At 41.0% G+C, this 12,989-nt stretch overlaps 1 non-coding gene across 1 annotated transcript; it reads left to right on the top strand.

Moving 5' to 3' along the window:
* The first annotated feature begins 12,084 nt into the window (after positions 1 to 12,084).
* LOC118489554 lies at positions 12,085 to 12,190 on the top strand. The gene has a single exon (XR_004887575.1). It is a non-coding gene; the product is annotated as a small nucleolar RNA R71 (small nucleolar RNA).
* Positions 12,191 to 12,989: the final 799 nt, after the last annotated feature.

Here is a 12,989-nt window from a genome sequence, read left to right as displayed (position 1 = left end):
CAAATATCCCCACACTTACTCTTTTTTCGTCCTCGAAAAAGAATTATGCATAACGGAATCATAGACGGAATAATCATTCGGGACAAAGCTTATGTTAATTTATTTAAAACCGAGACATGTGTTAGCTGCGATTGCAAGTATTTTGATCCTCTTAAACCCAAACCCGGTTCCAAGCCCTTATCATGCAATTTAGGTTCAAGTACGGTCAATCTACCTATGGTCTCACACTAGAAATTGCGGGCTCATCTACTCCCACCTCAAACTTATAGGACAAAAGGAACGATCGTAGACCAATTCCCAATCGTTTTATACCAAAACCAAGAGAGTTTACCATCAAGCAATTTTTTTTTCTTTTCTTCTTTTTTTTTCGTTCGTGAGTCTAGACGGTGCTTTCCCGAAACAAGAGGCAATCCGGCTGTAGAGTCGCTATCCCCAACCACAGACTACTTAGTTTCGGTACTTTTTATTATTTTTTTCTTTTTATTGCTTCGCACGGTCGATTTCACACACCCTAGCGGTAATCCGGCTGTAGAGTCGCTATCCCCAACCCAGACTACATAGGAATGGCTACTTTCATTTAGTTTCTAGCTCACTTTTTATTCTATTTTTTTTTCATGATCACAAACTCTAACGGTTTTAACTTATAACGGTGCCCCTTATGTTATTTTTGGCGGTTTCAATTTCCCCACTTTCCCTAGATGAGAACCCACTAGTAGACCGACATTTAGGTATATTAAGATCAAAGGAACTCAAAACCGAACCGAGCCTACCCGCATATCCCAAACTAGACACAAGCACGATAATATTATCTCATATTATTATTATTTGCACCCGAACAAAAATCCAACTTTTCTATCATTTTCCGTTTTTATTTTGCAAACTTCTAATTTCCAGGGACATTTTCTGATTTTTTCAATTTTTTTTTTGGATTTTTTAATTTTTTTGTATTTTTCGGTTTTTCATGACACTACTAACTAGACAAACTAAATACTAGTTCCCATCCCCACACTTAGATATTGCATTGTCCCTAATGCAAGGATGGAAACATGACTCCTAAAACCTAAAAACAAAATAAATAAATAAATATACAAGTGTACAAGTGGAAAGGACTTAGCTGGTGAATTATCGCCTAAGCTCCAAAACTCTCGTCCAATCCAGGTCGACCATATAGCATTTCGTTCGCGATCGGCTCGACTCTAACTAGTATGCCCGATAAATGCCCGAAATTTGAATAAACAGCTCCAAAATCACCCGAATGGAAATTGAGTACGGGTGGTACGTATTCGAACCTGCATCAACAAAAACAAGCAAAATACCGAAGCAATACCGACTCGACACAAAAAGACTCAAAAACTACTAACTTAGACGCATGGTACAAAATAAAAGACTCAAAGTACACAACCAAATCACCATCTTACCTCCTCCTGGCACCTTGCTCGCCCTCGAACAAACCAAGTGCCCAACCTGACCAAAGTGTGGGTGCAACGGAAAATGGGTCTATTGTTTGGTGAAAAAAATCACATTTTTACGTATATAAAAAAAATTCGCAACCCGTTTCCCCACACTTAAGATGGTAATAGACCCGGCAACAGCGACTTAGAATATAACAACAACAAAAATGCAGGCAAACATACCTGAACGTCGACCCGAACCGAATGGTGATGGCTAGGTGAGTAGATGGATGTTGGTGAATGTGGAAAATGACAAATGGATAAACTGCTGATGGGCTTAGCAGCCCGTTTCACTTTCTGGTGGGCTCGCGGCCCGCATAAGTGTGCTATGCAAGTGGAGGCGGGCCGCTTGAACTAAAATTTCCGTCAATGCTTTTTAAGCCCGTGCGGCCCGCATAAAATAGACAAGGAAGTCTACGCGGGTCGCTTGAACATCACAAATCAGCGCAGTAGTGTGCAGCAACAGCATATTATGCAGGATTCAATTCTTTTTATTCCCAAATTGCCCCTGCATTTATTTCCTCGTTTTTACAATTAAACGCACCTGGAATGCTGCTCGGTGGTCGACTTCGGACACGTATAGGCATGGTATACCTGTAAAATATTCAACAAAACACCAAAGACGCAAAAATACGAAACACGCAAAAGACACTAACAAACTAAACTAACGACACCATACGAACTAAGACTCAAAATACAAACTCTACAAGTAATCACAACTGTCCACAAAATTACGGGGGATCAAATAAGCGGAGCTCACCTCCAAAACCAACTCTTATGGGCCGTAGCACTACCATCTCTCATACCACCCGTATCTCTCCTAAATCTCTCACACTCCTTCAACTCGTCATCAAACGGTGTGAACCCAGACATATCATCTCCATACCTATCCCCACACTGAGCCTTGCTCAGTTTCTCTAACTTAAATTCTAACCTACTCATTCTCTCTTCCAACTCTTCGACTCTCCTATCAGGTGGATCCCCACACTTGGGTTTTAACACCTTTTCTAGACTCGGCTCACTCACCACCTTATTCTCATCTCTCTCATTCTTCTCACTCTCCTCTACCGATGTTATCGCCTCAACTCTCTCACTCGACCCTCTCGCACTATTCACCTCAAAGACTACCGACTCGTCGCCCGCTCTGAGTGTAATTGTGCCTAAGAAGAAATCTATAAGCGCTTTAGCCGTGTTCAAGAACGGGCGCCCTAAAATCAACGGAACTTTATCATCGGCCTCCATATCTAGCACTACAAAATCAGCCGGAAACACAAACTTATCAACTTTTACCAACAAATTCTCTACAACCCCCCTAGGATACTTAACCGACTTATCTGCTAACGAGAGGGTCATACGAGTCGATTTCAAATTACCAAGGCCTAGTTTTTCGTAGAATGAATATGGCATCAAATTAATACTAGCACCAAGGTCCGCCAACGCGTGGTTTTTAACATCACCACCAAACAAACAAGGAATCGTGAAAATGCCTGGATCGGTAAGTTTCTCAGGAAGTTTATTTAGGATCACAGCAGACACCTCTCCACTCAACGGATTACTAGAACTCTCACCTACCTTATCCTTACGCTTGAGAAAATCCTTAAGGAACTTAGCGTACTTAGGCATGGATCTCAAAGCCTCTATGAACGGAAGGTTCACCTTCAGCTGGGTGAACATCTCAAGAAATTTCTCATACTCCCTAGAAAATAACTGCTGCCTAGCACGAGCGGGAAACGGGAGACGAGAAATATCAATCACTGGTGGTGGTCGAGCATTCTTCGACCGCTTCTCCACTCTCTTCTCTAGTGGCGACTCCTCGGCGTGTGCGGTACTTGCTGGGACTAGCCTATGTTGCACCTTGCCTGGAGCCTCCATCTCGATCTCCTCATCGACTTCCTCCTCTACTTCTTCACCCTCTCTTTCTCTCACAACCTCTCCCAAACTCTTCCCACTACGGGTCGTAATCGCTTTAACAGAATGATTCACGGGATTCGGGAAAGTGTTTCCCGAAAACTGACCCGGTGGGTGCTCCTGTAACTGCTTAGCAAGCCCGCCTACTGTCCTCTGAAGATCGAGGAGGGCGGCCTGCTGATTCTTGAACTGGAGCTCGTTATTTTTGTTAATTTGCTCCTGATTTTTCATGAACGACTCGGTCCGCGTCATCATCTGGGCGAACATCTCCTCCAACCTGTTCGTACTAACCTCAGGAGCTTTTCCACTACCCTGACTCTCCTGAGTCGGTCCTCCACTCGAAAACTGACCACTCGAACCTGACCCACTAAACTGCCCTGCACCAGAATTCATGTAAATATTGGGCCCTCTACTCTGATACTGACCAGATGGAAATCCAGGAGGATTTCCAGACGAACGATAACCACTCGAATTACCACTACCGCGCCAGTTGGAATTAGAATTATTGAACGGATTCATGGGACCTCTAGACTGACTAGGTAAGTACTCTACCTGCTCAAGAGTGATCGTAGGACAATCTATAGTATCATGCCCTCCTCGACAAACCTTGCACCTATCGACTTTCTTCTTTATCTCGCTCAACTCCTGCCTAAACTCCTGCCTCAAAGTCTCAACTACAGCAGCTACCGATGGATCCAAGCTAACTTGGTTTACCCCTCGACCGGCCGAGGTGGTACGCACAGGAATGGAAGTCCTGCTGGTAGCACTGTAGTCCATATCGGAGTGGGCAAAACTCTCAAACAAATCATTGCACTCCGCCACCGTCTTCTTTCCCATAAGCTGACCTCCTGCTGAAGTATCGAAACAAGCTCTAATCTCAGGTGTAAGTCCATTGTAGAACTTCTCTACTAATGCCCAGTCAGATAGACCATGCTGAGAACAACGGGTAATCAGGGTCTGAAAACGTTCCCAAGCTAAGTGATAAGGCTCATCTGGCTCCATACGAAATAAGTGAATCTGGTCACGAAGGCGAGATGCCTTGGCTGGCGGGAAATACTTGGCTAAGAATGCATCGCGAAGGCCTGCCCAAGTAGTTGAGTTAGCTAACACTCTGACTGACGGACTAGTACGTACGCGGGAGGAAAATAGGAAGAAAGAATTAGCTCAGAAAATTACCCAAGGATTTCGTGTGGGTAATAATAGTAATTTCAAGAAAAGAGGAACTGGACAATCTTCCACTCCGCCGTTCTGCAGGAACTGCAGAAAGAAGCATTTTGGAAAATGCAATGAAACCTGTAACTTTTGCAAAGTTGCAGGACACCGTGAAGAGAATTGCAGAAAGAAAACAACAGTCTGTTTCAATTGCGGAGAAACTAGTCATTTCAGACCAGAATGCCCTAAATTGGTTAAACCAACAGATACCAAGACGAAACCTGCAGAAGGAACTACTAAGAAGAACGCGAGAGCCTTTCAATTAACTACACAGGAAGCCGAACTAATTCCTGACGTCATAGCTGGTACGTTCTTAGTTCACAATGTGTATGCAAAAGTATTATTTGACTCTGGTGCAAACCAAAGTTTTATCAATACTTCGTTCTGCCAAGCTCTTAATTTACCTTTAACCAACCTTAGGCAAATTTCCACAGTTGAAACGGCCAATGGGAATTCTGTTAAAATAGATAATGTTTTGCAAGAAGGAAAGATAGAACTCTTAGGCCATAAATTTTCTGCAAACCAGTTACCTATGAATTTAGCCAGATTCGATGTCGTGTTAGGAATGGATTGGTTAGTAGCCAACCATGCTCGAATTCTTTGTGATAAAAATTCCATAGAAATCCATACACCCATAGGAGAATTAGTAATGATTACCGGGGATAAGCCACAAAAGCCACTGAAATTTATTTCAGTAATGAAGTTGGTCAATTATTCAAGAAAACAAGAAATAGTATATATGGTTTCGGTCGTTATTGATACCAAAAGTAAGAAACTGGAGGACATACCAATAGTATCAGAATACCCAGATGTCTTTCCAGAATACCTACCAGGATTACCACCCGATAGGGAGGTAGAATTTAGAATTCATCTAATTCCAGGAACTATACGATAGCCAAGGCACCCTATCGGTTAGCACCTACTGAAATGTTGGAATTAAATAAACAATTAGATGAATTATTAAGTAAAGGGTTTATACGACCAAGTTCCTCTCCATGGGGAGCTCCAGTATTGTTTGTAAAGAAGAAAGACAGATCGATGAGAATGTGTATCGATTATAGGGAATTAAATAAGGTTACAATTAAGAATCGATACCCATTACCTAGGATTGATGATCTTTTTGATCAATTGCAAGGAGCTAGATATTTTTCTAAGATAGACTTGCTCTCCAGATATCATCAATTGAAGGTGCAAGAAGCAGATATACCTAAAACTGCTTTCAAAACTAGGTATGGACATTACGAGTTTAGAGTCATGCCCTTTGGATTAACCAATGCTCCTGCAGCATTCATGGACATGATGAATAGGATCTGTAAACGGTATTTGGATAAATTTGTAATCGTTTTCATCGACGATATACTTATTTATTCCAAAAGCCAGGAGGAACATTGTGAGCACCTGCATGTACTCTTAACTTTGTTAAGAAAGGAGAAGCTTTATGCCAAATTCTCAAAGTGTGAATTTTGGCTCCAAGAAGTACAATTTCTAGGACACATGGTGAATCATGAAGGTATTCACGTAGATCCCTCCAAGATTGAAGCGATCACCAAATGGAAGGCCCCGCAATTAGCTACAGAAGTTAGAAGTTTTCTAGGATTGGCTGAATACTATAGACGCTTTATTAAGGATTTTTCTAAAATAGCCGTACCATTAACCAAGCTAACCTGTAAAGCTGTAAAAGTTGAATGGGGACCAGACAAGAAGAAGCCTTTAGGATTTTAAAGCAAAAGTTAACAAATGCCCCAATCTTAGCATTACCAGATGGAACAGAAGATTTTGAAGTCTACTGCGATGCTTCTCTGCTAGGATTAGGATGTGTGTTAATGCAACGCAAAAAAGGTAATTGCGTATGCCTCAAGGCAATTGAAAAAGCACGAAGAAAACTATACAACTCACGACTTAGAATTGGGAGCAGTAATTTTTGCCCTTAAGATCTGGAGGCATTATCTGTATGGAAGTAAGTTTACTGTCTATACGGATCATAAAAGCTTAAGGTATATATTTGGGCAAAAAGAATTAAACATGAGGCATAGAAGATGGATGGAAATCCTAAGTGACTACGATTGTGATATTCAATATCACGAAGGAAAAGCAAATGTAGTTGCAGATGCCTTAAGTCGTAAGTATCATGAGAAACAAAAGCAAGTTCGTGCTCTTAGATTAAATCTACAGTTAGATTTAATGGAACAATTAAAGGATGTTCAAACCACGGCAATCAAGGATGATGCTGAAGGAATGAAAGGACGAATAAAAGAATTGGAGCAAGGAATGGATGGAATTTGGAAATTCCATAAGAAAAGAATTTGGGTACCTAAGCAGGGAGATTTAAGAAATAAAATATTAGAGGAAGCCCATAAATCTAGGTATACGATGCATCCTGGACATAATAAGATGTACCAAGATTTAAGAAATAATTTCTGGTGGATAGGTATGAAGAAGGATATAGCTAGCTATGTATCTAAGTGTCTTACTTGTTCACAAGTTAAGGCAGAACACCAGAAACCTTCAGGGTTACTCCAACAGTTAGAAATGCCTGTTTGGAAATGGGAACTAATAACCATGGATATTGTTACTAAGTTACCCAAAACCAGAAAAGATAATGATGCGATTTGGGTAATTGTGGATCGATTAACCAAGTCAGCTCATTTTCTACCCATGAAAGAAACTTTTAGCATGGAAAGATTAGCCAAGTTGTACGTAGACGAAGTAGTATCCTTACATGGAGTTCCACTCTCTATTATATCGGATAGGGATAGTCGTTTCACTTCACACTTCTGGACAAGTTTCCAAGAAGCCATGGGTACACGATTAAATTTAAGTACAGCTTATCATCCTCAAACAGACGGACAAAGTGAAAGAACAATTCAAACCTTGGAAGACATGCTCAGGGCATGTGTAATAGATTTTGGTGGAAACTGGGATGTGACGTGATGTCGTGGGTCACGCAAATTTAATCCCTAAACAACTGTAGTTAGTGGTAGTAGGGTATCGAACTCAGGGAGTATGTGGAAAATGTGTCGATTGTATAGCTTTGTATTTAAACTAATTTAAACTAACTTGCAGAAAATTAAAATTCAAGATTGTGGATTGTTGATTTAGAAAACTAAATCAAGAACTAATTCAAATCAAAGTTGGTTGTAAACAATTAGGAGAGAACAATGATCACCCTAGGTTTCAGTTTCTTTAAACAGTTGTGTGCAATTTCACTAGAAAGAGTTACATAGACATAACTCGTGTATATGTGATTGAAGTGATAAAAGGGAACAAAGTACTCGGATTAGATAACGCGAGGTTGTTTCCCGATGACCTATTAACCAATAACCAACCCTAACCCTTCCCGTGATATCTCGGTTGCCAACGGCACCAAGAACGTACGATTAAGACTAGGTATTGCAATATAGATTAACACACTACAAACAATCAAACATACACCATGACATTCAAGCAACGCAAGATATCATTCTAGAAATGCAGAAATTAAACACACAAAAGTTTCCGAAACATTCACCTAGGATGATCACCGAAGAGTTTAGCCGGACATGGCTCGGTGAATCATCATCAACATCAAACTAGTGTTCATACGAATCAAAATAACAAACCGAATGATTGAAAATGTTCACAAACCCCACAAGTTCTCCAAATTCGCCCCCAAAGTGTCCAAGAACCGTCCAATCATGAGATCCGATGAAAAGACACCCATCAAATCGATTTTAATGAGCGGTTACCCTTTTCCTCGTCATGTACACCGTAATTTACGGTCATACCGTAAATTACGGTAATCATACAATATGTGACGGTGCAACAATACTGATTTACGGTGAGAAAGAATGCCAAATCATGTCCACACGGCTGCCTCCAAAAGAACCAATGCCAGCCGCCACTTATATGTCCACATATGTCATTATTGCCTCCCACTATTGAGATGATAATGATTGTTTGTTGACCATGTGCCATCAAAGTCCACGTGAACATGTAAATTACGTAATTGTTTGCTGTTGTTTGGCGGCCCAATCACAGACACCCCATATGTGCCGCCCATCTTGCCCACTTGTGATGATGTTTGATGTTGACATATATGGCGGCCCACTATTGGTGATGGATAATTGTGTTGTGTTGGCAGCCCATGTGCGGATGTCATATATGTGCCGCCCACTCCATCCAATGATGGAAATCCATGTCTCATGTGCGGCCCAATACAATCGATCCAAATGTCGGCCCAAATGATGGTGTATATTATAAATACTCATAATCTCAATCACAATTTCCATCAAAGATATGATGATGATGGATGATTCACGAGATGTTATTTCCTTTCTTTGTGCAATAGATTATGTTTATAAAAACAATAATTCCAACCGATCACTACCATCAATTACCAAGTCCCCTCATGTGATGTCCTTTTAATTTTTTTTTGAACCACAAGGTCACCATGCCATTTAATTTCCAACCGTAGCCTACACGTTCCAATGTACCCGAATTAAGCGATTTACCTGCAAATCACGCAAACATTCGTAGTTACTAAGTTCAAGCAAATAACCAAGTAAAGCATGGAATTTTAATCTTTTTAACCCATTTAAGGGTTGTCCAGCGGACCACCCGTCACATCCCCACACTTACCCGTTGCTTGTCCCAAGCAACTCATTAAAAAACTATTCCAAAACCATAGCGATCAATTATGCACACCAAGCTAAACGTGCCATCCTTTTACTAACTTTCAATCATACCACAAGACACACCCCTCACAAAAATCTCTCGGTAACAAGAATTATTAGCATAATGCTAAACCACTCAATGCGTGTGTGTGCGCGCGACAATAAGCTTGTATAAAAATCAAGTCTCCTCCTATTGAGTATTTAGCATGCTTATGAATCAAAAGGGACTTACGGGTTGTAACGGGGCTAGGTGCAAAGGTAGGAAAATGGTGGAATATATATGCAAGAGCTAATTGATTTGACCCGGTTTTTATTTCTACCACTAAACAAAGCAACCATCAAATATATACAACTTCTTGACATTTTCAACTACTATTGCAACCAATCACTTCTTTTTGTATTTTTCTCATATTTTTCTCTCTTTTTTTTTCTTTTTTTTTTTTTTTTTAAAGATATCAAACTCAACAATATATACAAGACATCAATACTACAAACTAGATCTCCTAAACCGAGTCATCTCAAAAGGTAAAATTTTTGTAGGAAGTAGGCTCGGGTCACAATCGAATGGTCTAAGGCTCAACATGGCTTTCTAAGGACCAAACCCCCACCCCTCACAATACCAAGCTCATATATGTAAAGTATGAGGTCCAACCCACCAATCCCACACTCTCACATATCTAGACGAGGCTTCCTAAAAGTCCTCCTATCATTTTCAAAAGCATGCTAATTCTAGGATTTAACAAGTATTCACACACAAGTTCTATTAACACACAACACACACCGCCACTCAAACAATGAAATATCAATAACAATCATGTGTGGCTCAAATCCTCACCAAGAAAAGACTAGGAATGGGTGTCGATGTGTCAAGTGGAACAATATCAAGTTTTCAAATTTTAACAATTTTCGCTTGGATTTACAAAATTTTAAAACTCCCAAAAATTTCCCTCATCCCCACACTTGGGATACATTGTCCCAATGTATGGCTTTGAGGGCTTTGATCACTAAAATTCATTCAACATCAACAAAAGCTTTAAATCTCAAACCCCAACTTTCTTTTTGGTATTTTTTTCTATTTTTTTTTCATATTTTTAATAAACAAAAGCAAACTAATAAACTAACAATATTTCAAAGCTAAAGAACATGACAAGTCTAAGGAAAAAGTACATTGACCTGGTGAAGTTTGCCACCACAGATGTTGTAAATGATCCAATTTCCTATCACCACCTTCACACAAATATCCGCACATCTTCCCCACACTTGAGTGTTGTCATGGCCCTGAAACTAAGAAAACTAAAGAAATAACAAGATCAGTGAAAAACCTCGGGTTGCCTCCCGAGCAGCGCTAAGTTTCACGTCTTCAGCCAGACCGTGCCACCCCCATTTATGGTGGCTCAAAGAATCGGTTCCTATCACCTCCCCCACTGTAGCTTGTCTTTGGACAAAATGCCTCCGTCTCATTTTGACTCGGTGGGTAATCAAATACACTCCTGTTTGAACCCATATGTGTTTCTTCACGGTCCGGTGGGTGCTTTTTTCTCAATTGTGGTAACACCTTTTCACTAAACCCGCTATCCTGCACCACAACAAAATCGTAACGAATCATCTTAGTCTGAACATCAAATGACAACTTACGGTTCCTTTCGGTCATGGTAATAATTCCTTCTCTACAATCAATTTGAGCATTTGCCGTATAGAGAAACGGTCGACCTAAAATCACCCTTTGTTGTGATGCCATGTTGGTAGAAGCATAGTCCAAAACTAGAAAATCCACCGGGTATTCAAATTCTCCCAACTGAATCTTAACATTCCTAACCATTCCCCGTGGACGCCTCCAACTTCCATCCGCCAAGCTCACCATGGTGTCTATACCTTCAAGTGGACCAAAGTCGTACATATCGTATAGATCGCTTGGTAGCACACTCATGCTTGCCCCATAGTCCAACAATGCGTGAGGGATTTTTAATTTTCCCACACGGATAGGCACGATTGGCGCTTCATACTCTTTATCATTCTCGACTTCGTCATCTTTTTTCAAACCTACATTCATTTGACACGAAGAAGTTAGCAATGTTTCATTAAATTTAGTATTTGGAACGGTGCTTACCACATTGATGTTAATGCTTTTTATGTTCTTGGGATTTGGCACCGTATCACTCGGTAGCTGGCCTTTTGCTTTCTTTAACATCGCCACGTCACTTGCAAGTTGACCCATTTGAGTGGTCAACGATTGGATACTTTTGTCACGAACCTCGTCCTTTTGCATCCGAACCTCATCACGTTGGTTCATTCGTTGCATTTCACTTTGCATCGCCTTCAACATCTCCATCATTTCATTTCCACCCGAAAAGCTTTGACCCGTTTGATATTGCCTTTGAAATCCTTGGTTTCCTTGGAAATTCGGGTTAGCTTGATTTGAAGGGTTTCCATACCGAAAATTCGGGTGGTTCCTCAATCCGGGGTGGTAGGTATTAGAATTCATGTTGTTGTAGTTCCTACCACCTCCTCCTTGACTTTGACCTTGAACCGCGTGGACTTCCTCATATTGCCCTTCCAACATTCCTTGGCAATTTTCAGCCGCGTGACCTATCTCATTACACAAAGCACACACATCATAAATTTGGTTAGTAGTTTGAACATTACCGTCATCTATGGAATGCACTTGTGGTCGGTTAGTGGTCGGTCGGGCTCTTCTTGAAGCTTGGGCTTTCCTTTTTGATGTAGTTGCCATACTTTCCAAAAACTCCCAATCTTCATTCTCATAATTCGTTCCAAACGTCCCTCCGGTGATAGACATTAAATCACGTGCGTCTTCGGCACTCAACCCCTCATGAAAAGCGTTCATCAACTCCCATAACTCGATCCCATGATGAGGGCAGTTTTTAATCATCATGTTAAAACGCTCGAACGCCTCATGGAACATCTCACCGTGTTGTTGTTGAAAGCTTCTCAACCCCTTCCGCGCATCATTGGTCTTTTGGGCGGTGTAGAATTCATCCAAAAAGGTTTGTTGCATCTCCCCCCATGTATATATTGATGCCGAAGGTAATGTGTAAAACCACTTCTTAGCCTTCTCTTCCAAAGAAAATTGGAACAACACTAATTTGATGTCGTCAGCCGAAAACCCTTGACTCCCAAGAGTGTTGCATATAGAGTCATAAGCCTCTAAATGAAAATAAGGCTCTTCATTTGCCAACCCCTTATACTTTGGTAAACTTTGTAATGAGTTGGTTCTTACTTCGAATGTGCGCCCTTGGTCATTATGAGGAATGACTACCGGTGAAGGGTTTTGTGTGATTACCGGCCGAAAATGTGCTTCAATGCCCCTCACATTTTCTCTAAGATGTCTCCTTGGTACACCATACCTACCTCTCGGAATAATTGGACCATTTGGCCTTGGTACTTGCCCTTGTGGTGCGTTTGGTTGTTGAAACTGTTGTTGTCGCATCGGTGGGCGCTGAGGTGGTCTTTGAAATTGTTGTTGGTGTACATGTTGTGGCCGGACTTGTTGCAATGGAATCGGTTGTGGCATTGGTGGCCCTTGTGGTCTTGGCCGAATGTGTTGCGGTATAAGTTGTTGTTGTTGCATTCCACCAACACTCGCCATCCCTTGAGATTGACTTTGAACATACCCAAAATCCCCTTGATCACCATAATCTCCATAACCGTACCCATCATCTTCATACCCCTCAAAGTCTTCGAATCCCTCATCATAACCACCCCCTTGAATTCCTGAAGTTTGCCCAAATGGAATGGTCGAATATTG

Source organism: Helianthus annuus, chromosome 17 (genome assembly GCF_002127325.2).
Source record: "Helianthus annuus cultivar XRQ/B chromosome 17, HanXRQr2.0-SUNRISE, whole genome shotgun sequence".
Classification (NCBI taxonomy): domain Eukaryota; kingdom Viridiplantae; phylum Streptophyta; class Magnoliopsida; order Asterales; family Asteraceae; genus Helianthus; species Helianthus annuus.
Note: the sequence above shows the minus strand (reverse complement) of the source record. Positions and strands in the feature narration are given on the sequence as shown.